The sequence below is a fragment of the Phasianus colchicus genome, chromosome 1 (genome assembly GCF_987193195.1).
Source record: "Phasianus colchicus chromosome 1, bPhaCol1.hap1.1, whole genome shotgun sequence".
In the NCBI taxonomy this organism is placed as follows: Eukaryota; Metazoa; Chordata; class Aves; order Galliformes; family Phasianidae; genus Phasianus; species Phasianus colchicus.
This window is the reverse complement of record NC_143436.1, coordinates 12,059,836-12,073,496: the sequence shown is the minus strand read 5'-3', so window position 1 is coordinate 12,073,496 and position 13,661 is coordinate 12,059,836. Positions and strand designations below refer to the sequence as shown.

Genomic DNA, 13,661 nt, shown 5'->3' with positions numbered 1-13,661 from the left:
TGCTTTTTCTAGCAGTACCCAGGGAACCTCCTTCTACTATCTCAGAATATTTCTTAAAATTATCTTAAATTATTCTCAGTATATATAGGGAATTACAGCCTGATGGAGGGTTCTCTAACGCCAGGATCTTGTGATCATATTGTGGATTGTTGAAGTCTTGGTATCACACAGCCATGATTAAACTTTCTTTTTAAGAAGATCATTTGTGAGGGAATGGGTTTTGGAACATTTGATATGTGGCTTTATGGTGCTACCTACTTGAATTTGGAATAAGTTTGTCAGCAAATATAGTAACTTTGGTAACCAAAACAAGGTTCAGGATCAGCATGGAAACAGCGTAGTGATTGCTGAATTTCAGTTCCTGTTTCCATGTACACAATTCGCATCTTCATTATTTAAATTCTACATAAAACCTCAGGGGGGAAAAGAGATCAATCTGCAGCCTGCTGAAACAGCATGATTCAGCTGGTAAACATTTAGAATTGGGAAGAGTGAAAAGTTTCTTTTTCAAATCAAGGAAAAAGGAAACCCTACCAAGACACTGACTATCCTACTGTGTGGATGTTTCTTGAAGCTATCATATCTCATATGAATAACTAATAGCCTCTGAGCCAAAAAGTAATAATAAGGTTGAAAATTTCAATTCCATACCTCTTTCATTTCGAAAAATACAACAAGAGGTAAAAAGCTCATCCTTGGATAGCTCAGAGTTTGTGAGAGTGCACTCACAAGGAAGATGAGACTGGATGTTGAGCATCTTATTTACCAGACATTACCTATATCAGAGTGTGTCTGCATTTTTCACAAAAAAATTTAGTTGATGTTATGGGCTCTGAAAAACAGCAATCAAGTTGCAGAAGTGGAAAACAATATTTCCAGCTCTGCATTTACAAGGTACTTGAAAAGAAGCTTCTTTGACAGACAGAACAAAAGATGGTTAAGACCAAGTATGTTGTCAGCAGAAGTCACTGCAGCCCCACAAAACTAGCTGTTGCCAGCTCACTTCTTTATTCTCCTTCCTTCTCTCTCTGTCCATTAATAGAGAATTTTGGGAAGGAGTTTTGCCTGTATGCTTTCATGCTTTTCATGCATTGGTCATGTGAAGGCTGTGCATAATGACTGTGGAATGTCTGCAACAGTGCTGAAGGAATACAATGAATGATCAGTGTGCTTAAAACTGCACAAGTGTATTTTCAAAAGCATGAACAAAAGTCTAGGAAACAAACCTGAGCACAGTAAGGATTTGTGAGGGTAGTTAAGTTTCTGAAGTCAGACGCAGCCTGATCAGATCATTGTGCAGTGTGACACAGCTCATACCTTTTACAAATAAGTGCCCTTATAACAATATAGTTTTAATCCTCCATTCTAGTAAACATGTTAATGCTAAAGACATTTATTTGTTAAATACTACGCATTGAAATGTGAGTGTGTTTGGTTTAAAGTGGCTTTTAGATTCTGCCAGTATCTTTCCTAGCCAAGTTATGTTGCTTTGGCTTTAATGTCTTCAGCTTAATTCTCTATGAAATTGTCAGTCTTTGGTTTCTGACTCTAAAGGATGGAAGAAAGTCATAAACTATATCATCTGCTGAGACTAAGAGAACATTTTCAAGATGTAGTCATGGAGGCATAAGAGGAGACTGAGATTCTGGGGGAGCTGTAAGGAAAGTACTCTGTGATGAACTTCACAGCTGTATCCAATATTTGAAGAAAGCAGCTTTGGGAGAGTGATGTGGTATAAAGTTGCATCTGCTTTTGTTGAGTGGAGCTCTCAGTGTGAGGGATAGACTGAGGTATGTAGAGTTGCTCAGCTACGTACCTGTTTCCCAGATGAGGTTGTCAGATGCATGTGCATTAAAGCCAAGGAAGCTGATCTTATAAATATTGAGGAAATGCCTTTCTGCATTTCAGTCTAATGTTCAGGGTATTTTTGAGCCTGAAAAGTTTTGAGCTGCCTGCTACATGTGAGGGACGTGTCACTGCTGGCACTGATACTTGCTTAGGGCTTCTCTCCAGCTTGCCAGAACTGCGCAGTCAGGAACAAAGAGCAACTCAGCAAAAAGCAGTACATGAAGTGCATAAGAGGCCCCTTCATTTGCTGCAGAGGAAGTGAGAGGACGCTCCCCAGATAAGTGAGTGGAGATTGTGGGGGGAGCTGCTCTTCTGGTTCTTGATGGTGTCTTTGAATGCTTTCAAGGCTTAATGCAATTTTACAGGAAGTGATGGCAGCAGGAGAAAGTTGGTGTTTTATACACTGTATCTTGGAACATTATGTCCTATCCAGATTCTTAGCCCTTGAAGATGAGTTTTCCTCTAGCTAAAACCCATGCCAGAAAGTAAATTGCTAATGCTGCAGAGTGTAGTGTGCTAGTCCTACACAAGTTTTTTTCACAACCAAAATTTTTAGTGGTATGGAATTACAAAGATGATCTAAATGATAAATCTAAAGGCTGTTAAATGAGTTGTATAATATTCTAATATTTAATATTAGAATATTCTAATTAATATTTTAATATTTAAAGTGTGGAGATAAGTGAAATACCTTATCCCTCATTTTTCCCCCACTAATTCTGTGACAGGAGGGTTAGTGGAGCACTCAGAGGCTCAGAGCACTCAGAGGGGAAAGTAATGGAGCAAATCATCTTGGGGGAGATCGCACGGCATGTGTGTGGTGTCCAGGGGATCAGGCCCAGCCAGCACGGGTTCATGAAAGGGAGGTTGTGCTTGACCAACCTCATCTCTTTCTATGACTGGGTGACCAGACTGGTAGATGAGGGAAAGGCTGTTGATGTAGTCCATCTAGACTTCAGCAAAGCCTTTGACACGGTCTCTCACAGGCTTCTTCTGGGGAAACTGGCTGCCCGTGGCCTGGACAGGTACACACTACTTTGGGTAAGAAACTGGCTGGAGGGTCGTGCTCAACGGGTGGTGGTTAATGGAGTGAAGTCCAGCTGGTGACCTGTTTCAAGTGGTGTCCCCCAGGGGTCAGTACTGGGGCTTATCTTGTTTAATATCTTTATTGATGACCTAGACGAGGGGATTGAGTGTACCCTCAGTAAGTTTGCAGATGACACCAAGCTGGGAGGTGGTGTGGATCTGCCTGAGGGTAGGGAGGCCCTTCAGAGGGACTTAGATAAACTGAATCGCTGGGCTGAAGTGAATGGAATGAGGTTCAACAAGGCCAAGTGCCGGGTCCTACACTTTGGCCACAACAACCCCATGCAGCGCTATAGGCTTGGGGACAAGTGGCTGGATGATTGTGAAGAAGAAAGGGACCTGGGGGTGTTGGTTGATGCTCGGCTGAACATGAGCCATCCTGGCCTGCATTAGAAGTAGTGTGGCCAGCAGGAGTAGGGAGGTAATCATCCCCCTGTACTCAGCTCTGGTGAGGCTGCACCTTGAGTACTGTGTCCAGTTCTGGGCCCCTCACTACAAAAAAGACATTGAGGCCCTGGAGCGTGTCCAGAGAAGGGCAACGAAACTGGTGAGGGGTCTGGAGCACAAGTCCTATGAGGAGCGGCTGAGGGAGCTGGGATTGTTTAGTTTGGAGAAGAGGAGGCTCGGGGGAGACCTCATTGCACTCTACAACTTCCTGAAGGGAGGTTGTGGTGAAGAGGGGTTTGGCCTCTTCTCCCAGGCAACAAACAGGACCTGGGGAAATGGCTGCAAGTTGTACCAGAGGAGGTTTAGGTTAGACTTAAGGAAGAACTTCTTCTCTCAGAGAGTGGTCAGGCACTGGAATGGCTGCCAAGGGAGGTGGTGGAGTCACCATTCCTGGCAGTGTTCAAGAGGTGTCTGGATAAGGAGCTGCGAGGTATGGTTTAGTAGCTTGTGGTAGCAGTGGTAGTGTGAAGATGGTTGGACTAGATGATCTTATAGGTCTTTTCCAACCTTGTGATTCTATGATTCTCACTGTGAGCCTTCTTGAGACCAGTGCTGAAATACAGTGCTACCATGAGCTGTAATGGAGGTTGAGTGAAGAATTTGTTTTCTGTGGAGTTGCAGTTCTTGAGGAACTTTATGGCCCTTTGTTGCAATCTGTGGTGACTTGTCTGCTGGCATACGGTAATGGGCGCTCTCAGCCTTTGACAAATGCAGGGTAGTTCATTGTGTTTTAAACAGTGGAACTTGTAAGAACTAAGGAAGGCATGATCACTAAAGAAGTAATTTGCAAAATTTGGATTATGAAGACTAGGTTACTTCCAGTAACACCTACATGCATGATCACATTATGCTTGCATTTTCAGAAACTATGAACTGTATCTTTGCTGGATTTTTGGTGGTAGCACTTCTCATTGTACTTTACACAACTGAGGAGATGATGGTTCGTCCATCTGTGTGTTTCTGTAATCCAGCTGCAAGGCTATTCAGCTGGCAACTGGGATACTAAAATACATTTATTTTGCTTTATGACTTCTCATCTCCACAATGATTAGAATCTGTATGTATCAGTTACCAAACCTAGTCTTCCTTTTTTGCAACAAGTTGTTGTACAAAGTTAAGCAACTTCCATTGAAGATCTCAGAGTAAAACATTTGTTTAGATCCGAGCTCTGAATCAAATCCGATGCTGAACTTACTTGCCTGCATCTTGATCATCCTAGCCAGCTGTATTAGGTTGCATAAGTTTACAGCTATGTCCTCTCTCATCACCTTTAAATAGTAACAGAATCATCCTTTTAGACGTTTTATTTTCCAAATATCACCTTATTTACAACAGTCTATAATGTTATTTTGAAATTAATTTGTGAACTATTTTTGAAATTACCAGCAAACAGGAAAGTTACATACAGAGCTTGCTTGAAGACTAATCTCATCCTTTAGCAGTTTCTCTGTTGAGCTGTGTGGATTCAGCATATGAGACTCTTTACAACGTATGTTCTTAGTCCTTGAACAGTTCATGCAGTTCTTTCCTGCATCAATTTCCAGTTCTCCTTGTGTATCTCAAATTGCTGTGCTATTTATTAGTGAAAAGAATTTAAAAGTGGAAAGCTGCTTTTTACATTTTTTTTTTAACTTTTCTTTTTTTGTAGGATGGATGGGAGAAGAATACAAAATGAGTGTTCTACCAAAAAATACCAGTTAGAGTCATCTCAGAAAGCTTCAAAATTTTCCATTCTTCAAGCATAAATATTGCTAGAGTTGACTGTAGGTTTCTGAGCAATTTTTTACATGCTTTTTTAAAAATAACAGATAGACAGGAAAACTCCATGCTATGAGACCAGAGAAAGATCAGTAAAAATCAGAATACAGCACTCATTCTAGAATAATTCATTAATATGGAGGAAAGACCATCAATAAAACAAGAGAGCAAGATTTTACTTAGCAGAACTCTATATTTCTGCGGGAAAGCAATTCTGCATCTCCACAAGTCCCTTGCCTGATCTGATTTTAATTAAAGGTCCCCACTAACACTTTTATTTTCCTGATTGACAACCATTTGTACTGGGATTCAGCTCCGGAGCCAGGAGTTCTTACTACTGAGATCAGAAAGGGGTTCCTAGGAAATCAGGGCTCTTCTTACCTTTAACTTCTGTAGCTCCCCACGGCACTTCCATGTTCTTAGGTGGGCCCAGGAGGAATAAACTGGACTTCTGAATGCAGATTTTCTTAAGAATAGTTTTCTGGAGGTAAAATGCTGTAGTTAATACAAAGCATAAAGCTTTTATGCTTTAAACAGAACAACTTGGTAGAAATACTGCCATTTCATTATGCCTAAATAAGGTGCATAGTTAGCCATTATATTGGCCTGGCTCCTTACTTGTAAGTAGGTCTCCAATGGTGCAGCCATTGTTTGCCCCTCTATGCTGAATTCTTTGAAAGAGGGAGGTGACAGAAGTGTGGTGAGAAGCTAACCATCTGCCATCATTAACCTTCCTGTATCTGTTAGTCCTTTAAATCTGATTTTCTTGTTGCTGTCAGACAGCATGGAGGGCAACATACTCATGCAACAGCATGATCAACATGCAATTTAAATCACAAAGAAGATGAATTTGGTTCTTATACCAAAAGGTACAGATAATGGAGCAGTAAAAGCCAAAAAATTGTACTCAATGCTTCTGGGGCATTTGATTGATTTTGCTTAATGGATTTTTACTGCAGATCTCAGCTGGCCATGAATGGCTGCACAGTGGAGGTTTTTCAGCTCAAAGAGCAGGTAGTTTTGTGGCTATGGTATTCTGTAATACCTTGACAAAAAATCATACTTTCTTTGTTACAAACTCCATCATAACTTTGCCTCTTTTCCAGAGCTGTGATCTCTGATAGATGGCAAATGCTGCAAATATCCTTCTTTCCATTGGTATGTTCTCATGTCTGTATTCTAGATATAAGCATTTCATTGGTCACATTTACAGATTTGTTTGTCTCTCGTTTGTGTTTTCCTCCTGTTGTTATTTTTTATTGCTCTCTTTTCTGTCTTCTGTGGCACTACAATTATGTTCAATAGATCAGGAAGAAAAAAAACACAGGTACTTAACAGTCTTCGTGATACAGTGGTTATTTTGGACCACAGTAATTAAATGTTTCCTCCAGAGTTTAGAAACGTCATTCATGTTTTCTTTTTCTGTTTTGGGACTCCTTCAGGGTATGGGGGCTTTTTTAGATTATTTTTAAACATAGGCTGTCTGAAATCTCTCATCTTGGGCTATTAGCTCATGAAATACAGATTTTGGTAAAAGCTGAGTAGATTAATGAAACTGTGAGCCAGTGTACATTTTCCATTTGCTTATTTTTTCCCCTCTAGTTATTTATGTACTGCCACAATAAATATACTTGCCAAGTAATGCATTTGATTTAGTGTTTGTTTTTGTTTTGTTTTGTTTTGTTTTTTAAATAATATTCTTTATTAGCAGAAGTAAGTAACAGGAAAGGCAGTAAGTAGAATTTGGGGAAGAGGAAGCAGCTGGGGATGCCAGTGGCTATGGGATTTGTCGTAGCTGAAAAATAAGACTTTAACGTCTCTGTTGTGAATGCTGTTTTTAATGTTCTGGAGTGGAAGCAGATGGAAGGAGACTGTCAGTTCTGTGTAACAAGGAAAGATAAAGAATAAACCCTTCAAGAGCAATATATAATCCTTACTAGTACATCTCTCTTCCATGACAGTCTCAACGTGATGATCACATGGGCATGCAGGCGGCCTCTGGCTGGCTATGCAGCTCCTGAGCTCTTTGCTCAGTATTGCAATTTAGTGTCTTGTAGTCAAGATATTTTCTAGAAGAAGAACTGGAAGTTCTTTTCTACTAGTGGTAATTACATAGGGTTGTTAATCTGTTACTGAAAGCAGAAATTGAAACTGACTTCAGTGGAGTCTCTCAATAACTATTTCCTCATATAATTTGTTATAATAACTTCTGACTTCAAGTTGCATGCAGAATCTGTGGTAGAACAAGTGAATATGAGATGATATTTCAGCTGTACTCTCCAGAATTGCATTGTTATTGCTCAGTAATTTCTAAGGTCTGGTTCTCTGACCTGTAGTATAGACAACATGTTTAGTGCTTAACGATCTCAATGGTTTGAAATGTAGCTGAACCTAACCTCTCTTTATAAAATGATAGAATAGAAGAATGCAAATTTTCCAAAGAGATGGGTTTGAACTAATTTGGCAATCAGATAAATAACTTTTGGGTGGAAACTATATGTTTATGTCCATTTAGAAAGCAAGTTTACCTGAACCCTATCTTAATCTTTTTTTTTTATTCTTCACTGCCACAAAAAAATAGCTGACTTCAGATTAATTTCTCAGACGTATATTTCGTAACTTTTCTTCAACTTTTGTGCACTCCTTCAATCCAGAGGTAAGACAGGAAGCGTTATGTACTCGCAATTGCTTACAATACAATCTGCCAGGAAACTTGTTGATCTCTTTTCATGGATTCATAAAACTTAACACTAGAAACACATCGTAGCTGAAACTGAAATTGCCAGATCCATTCCAGTCTGACGTCCTTTTTATATCCATTAGAGAAAAACAGAACACCGTATGCATGTCTTTAATATAAGAAGCAGCTGAGGAAGGCTGTTCTGTTCTATGCATCCGGGAGTGGTCTAAGTCTGTGTAGGCATTTCCTCCTGCCCCACGCAAGCACAACCAAAGCGATGCATGCGGTAGGTCTTTGTTTCTGTGTTTTGCACTACCATAAGGGATTGAATTGTTTATGTTTGGGTCCTCATAACTACAGAATGTTGAAGAATTAGGATTTCTCAAATCCAAGGGGATATACCATGGAGACGTCGATTATGTACTCCAGGATGCCAAATAGCTGCAAACATGAGAATCTGCAAGTTCTGCCACTGTTTTGATTCAGGAAATACTGGTTTGGGATTGACTAGGTTTAAAAAATGCCACTGAATTCCTGTCAGGAATTTTATGGCAGATAAAATGGCAGAACAGAGGCTGTAGATAAGAGGACAATGAAGAGGGCAGGTTTGCTGTTGGAGGTTTCTGAAGAAAGGCCTTGTGCAGCAGGTTTCTACGACAGGAGTTTAATGCATGGCCTATATTTTGCAGTGCTTTCGTAACTCTCAGTGTGAATCATTCTGTTTAGAAAAACCTTATATTCTTTGCATTTATTTTTTAAAAACAAAAATTGTAATTAAAAAAAAGAACATATGATTATATTGCTCTTTCAAATCTTTGGTGCTTGATTGCATTACATAAATAGACTAAAATGATGAATTTAACTTTGTTCTTCAGTTTCAAAAAACAGTTGGATCAGTGAGATTTAGCAGTTGTACTGTTTTCTTATAGATCTGTTCACTGGTAAAAACATTCAAGGATGTTGCTAAAAATAAACATCCTCTTCCTGCAAGGCTGGGAAGATGGACTGTATAAATACATCTCTAAGGGAAGTGTGCTACGTAACAGGAAAGCACTTCAGTCTTAGTTGCTAAATGATGTCACCTTTATAAACCATGGGATGGGTTTTGAGAGTAAAAGTAGTCATTTTTTTTGCTTCACAGTCCTATTTTTGAATGAAGTGACCTCAGTTAGCTGTCAGGCTGAGCAGTTAGGAAGGCAGGGCTGTCTGTGCTTCCTTCTTGGGCAGCTGCTGTCATCTTGGCAAAAAGCATGTATATTCATATGCTCTTTTCCCTGAAGTGATAAAATACGTGCATTCAACATCGTGTTCCTTATGCCAATACAGCTAATAAAATGGTGGTTTTGCACATCCTTATTCCATTCATTTCTTCAGTTAATTTAATGAGGCTTAATGACAATGTAAGTTATACACGTTTGTACTTGATTTGGGCTTTTGGAATTCTTATTTACTATGTAGGAATAGCAAAGAGAGGGCACAGAAAAAAAAGCATCATTTTCCTAATAAAGGAAGTGTGGCATCTGTTCAGTTCAAGTTGCTCAGGATCCTGTCTATTAGAAAACAACCATAATGGTTTTAGCAGTTGGGAACTTTTTACTTCAGAGGGACTATTAAAGAGGCTGCATTAGCCAGTGGCATTTTTATATTAGGAGAAGGATTTTCAGTTAGAACCTATATTCCAAATTTCAGTTGTTTTTTCATTTTCTTGGTTAGATCTGTTTAAATGTGTTCATGATTGCACATGGGACTGACTGATGGCACACTGACTCCTAACAGAAGAGATTAAATTTCAGTGCTAAAGAATCGCATAGTTTTTCATGTTTACTTTTTCAACTGATACATATATTTACTATCTAAAAAGTGATGTTCAAGTACTTTGACAATGTGTACAGTTAAGAGGAGGCAATAAGAGGAAGAATTGCCCTCATTTCATTAATATTCTTCAGCCAGATTTTTGCATTTTGCTTTTTAACACGTGTGAAGTGTTATCACAGAATTGTAGGGAAGGTACCTCTAGAGATCACAGAGTCCAACCCCCTGCAAAGCAGGCCTCTTACAGCAGGCTGCACAGGTAGGTATCCAGGCGGGTCTTGAATATCTCCAGAGAAGGAGAATCCACAGCCTCCCTGGGCAGCCTGTTCCAGTTTTCCATCACCATCACTGTGAAGAAGTTCCTTCACATATTCGTGCAGATCTTCCTATGAAGTTCCTACGTTTTACCTTAGTGAAAGTATGTAATCAAGACTCAATGGAGTGGTGTCCTTAAATTCTTTATAAATAAATGTGTTACAAGTCTTTTGTTACAGAATGTATCCATGTACCTAAAGTGCTTCATTAAAAGACACCAACGAAGTTATTACTTTTCTAGAAGCAGGAAACAGAAGAGTGAGAAGAGTCACTAGGGCAACACATCACTGTCTGTTCAAATCAGGAAGATTGTCTTGTTTCAATGTGTCTTCATGTGTCAGCCACATAGGTGTCACATGAACGTACCATCTAGAATGAATCCAACATTCATAGACAAAAATAATATGTTCAGATAGGAAGGACTTTCACTGTCCTACTCAAAATACAAAAATCCTATTGAATATGGCCAATTTACAGAGCAGAAAGCCCAAACCTGAAGTTTCCAATATCTGTGCGACTCCACCTTTGGGACTTATATCTGTATCTTTTATTTCAGATAAACAACTTCAAAATTCCGTCAACTGCAACCTAACTCCATGAGGTGTTGCATTTTTAAAGCTGAGTATATTTAATCAGTTTCCAGCATCACCAGGCCAGAAAATGCTGCACATCTCAGAAAGACTGCTAGAGACTTCCCTTTCTGCCTCATAATATCAGGAAACACTTCTTTACAGAAAGGGTTGTTAAGTACTGGAACAGGCTCCCCAGGAAGGTGGTTGAGTCACCATCCCTGGATGTGTTTACAAACCATTTGGTTGTGGTGGTCAGGGACGTGATTTAGTGCTGGGTTATTAGTTAGGGTAGTATGGTTAAGTTGTGGTTGGACTTGATGATCTTTAATGTCTTTTCCAACCTGAGCAATTCTATGAAATCACATTTTTGAGAACTTTTTTGTTTCCTAGCAGCGAAGGAAGGCGTTAGGCAGTTCTTGGTTTTGGTTTGTCTGAGTAGGTGTAATCTCAGGCGAAGTGCAAAGAGCCATAACGAAAACACCTGAGGAGCACCCAGGATCTGTGCGTACTTCCTGGATTTGTTCTGTATGTGCTTGGGGATATGCTGTGTAGCAGTAAGAGAGGTGACAGGATAAAATGAGTAAATAGCCTTCCACAGTCTCTGTGACATGTATCTGTAGTTGAAAGTAAAGTCAAAAACAAAAAAAATGTTTGCCTCATTAAATAATATTATTTGTAGTAAGAGAGATCAATGGCTGCATCAAAAAACACAGACATACGACAATGCCTTCGTTCTCCAATAAACAATTTGTTTTTAAACATTAATATTATTCATAAGTCTTGAATTGACTTTTGTATGCTTTAAATGTAACATTTGACAACAGAGTAATTATTTATGTTCTGTTAGGAAAATAAGCACAGAAGTCATTTTTGAAACATTAATACATGTGGCCAGGGACTTCAGTTCTCCTTGGGATTTGATTTGCTTCAGGAAGTAGAGAGACGCAGACAGAACCATTTCAGGAATGATTCCCCCAGTTTAAGCTCAATCATAACAGATTAAGAAATGTGATATGTGACCTTTGGAAAGCATGAACAACTACTAAAATATGCAATCTTAAAGACATACCGCAATGTTATATGAAAAATGGAAATTTCGTCATTAGCCAAAAGACACATTTTCCATTTAAAGCTTAACACTCTGAGGAAAACAACTGTCTATTACTGGGAGAGACAGATTTTTATGGCTACATGGACTGGTATGTTCTTGCTGGTTTACATCATTCTGCTGATACACAGTAAGCATTTTTTCAGAGCAAGTTTTTCATTTCAGCGTTTATGGCTGCTTTTCATCTTGGGGGGGGTACAAAGGAGTTAGGATATGTTGTTGGATCTGGATCTATACTTTAACCAACTGAAAGACTCTAGACAAATATTTGCCGTGCCTGGCAATGGACAATAAGAAACATAGAACAGCTTTTAAAGTTAACATCCCTTTGCACTGCTGATCTCTTGTTTCCTTAGAGTCTGATTTACAGCTGCTTATGCCTGTGGGTGAAGGGGGAAAAGAAGCAAAGATCAAGAGCTCTTTGGAGTATTCTATATCAGATATTTCTTGAAATGGGCATATCTACCAACTTGCACATTTGGGGCTTTTATGAATGATTCTCCTTTCTACTTTCTCCAATCAATATTTTATTTCACAGCAACCACAAATGTGTGGCAGAAGCAAGACAGCACAACTTCTGCACCACTTTGTTCTGCAACAAAGGAAATTGAGGTGGCTTTTTTTTTTTCTTATCTATTCTAATTCTTCATGGCAGGCTTCCTTTCTGCTTTGAGTTCTTTGCACACCTTTAGAACAAAGGATATTTAAAGCCATTATTCAAGGCTGCAGTGTGGAATAGATCTGCTCTCCTTGCTGAAGGTTAGGGAAACAACACTGAAAATGAGTTTAAGAGTTACAAGCAACAAATTTTGCCCTGTAGGTCTGATCATATTGCTGCTGTCTGTGTTCCTGGAAAATCACCGACCATTGCAAAGCAAAGGCTTCAATGCCATGACTGGCATTACAGGGGAGATATTTTCTGTCCTCATCCTCTGTTTTGTTGAGGTGAAAGTGTTGTGGACCAATGGATTTGATCCAGCCCATCAGAGAGAGAATTTCCAATACATGTTGAGCTGTGTGACAACAGGTTGCTTTGACCCTGCTGGAGCAGCCAGGGCTCAGAGCATGGTGAGGTGCCAGCACCTGGGGCTGTGTCTGCAGCTCCTTCTGAGCTTCTCTGTTCTGGATCTGACACAACAGAGGCTTTTTTCATGCTGCTGTCAGCAGTTTCTTACAGATGATTATCCATAAACAAGCCCTTCATTGTTATAATTTATTATGAATTGCAGAAGCCTAGTGTGGCTGCATGAGCTGAATTACAGCACGGACTGCAGCAGCTACCAGAAACAAACACTGAGACTCTTGGCTCTGTGCACCTGCCTGGAATTGTAAAACTGAGTACAGATCATGCGTGGAAAGTCTGGAAGGGAAATTTTGGGGCTTCCCACCTAGGAAGGCAAACCATGCTGAATGAAAAAAATTACTGCACAGTCCTAATGCAGCTAATGAGGGCCGGTGGGCTGCATTATTTCTTGTTGGTTTTAACCTGTTTGCTCTCAGTTTAGATGTGGTTGCCATGGTGGCAACTCACTTCCTGGGGTGGTATATACAACTTTGTGGCATTATTGGTGAATGTTGTAGCAAGGTGATGCATTGGAACAGGCTGCCCAGGGAGGCGGTGGAGTCTTTTCCAACCTTAATGGTTGTATGATTCTAAGGGCTTAAAATTACAAATTTAAACCTTATGCTCAGCATTGTGGGTCTCTGAAATATACGATGAACCAAGTTGCTCAGCTAGGTAGTTTGGTCAGGTTGCATTACAGTAATTGCTTATTTATTGCATCCCATCAGCTGAGAAACTTCTGAGAAAATGCTTTATCGAGCTGATTCTTGCAGTGCAACATTGTCCATGAGTTGTCACTTGAAAAAACATACAGTGAAAAGTAGGCAGTTGAGAATCGTGAAATAATGGTCAAAAATCATAGAATCACAGAACAGTTTGAGTTAGAAAAGACCTCAAAGATTGGTTAGTTCCAACCCCCTGCTGTGGACCACTAAATCAGGCACAAGATCAGGTTGCCCACAGCCCCATTCT

The 13,661-nt window shown here is 39.7% G+C and overlaps 1 long non-coding RNA gene across 1 annotated transcript in view; it reads left to right on the top strand.

Annotated features, from left to right (window-relative positions):
• Positions 1 to 1,057: 1,057 nt before the first annotated feature.
• Positions 1,058 to 13,661, top strand: part of LOC149919396 (uncharacterized) — an 83,891-nt gene continuing 71,287 nt past the window's right edge. Inside the window, exon 1 of the long non-coding RNA XR_016464187.1 lies at positions 1,058 to 2,129. This is a non-coding gene — a long non-coding RNA (uncharacterized LOC149919396). The remainder of the gene's footprint in view (positions 2,130 to 13,661) is intronic.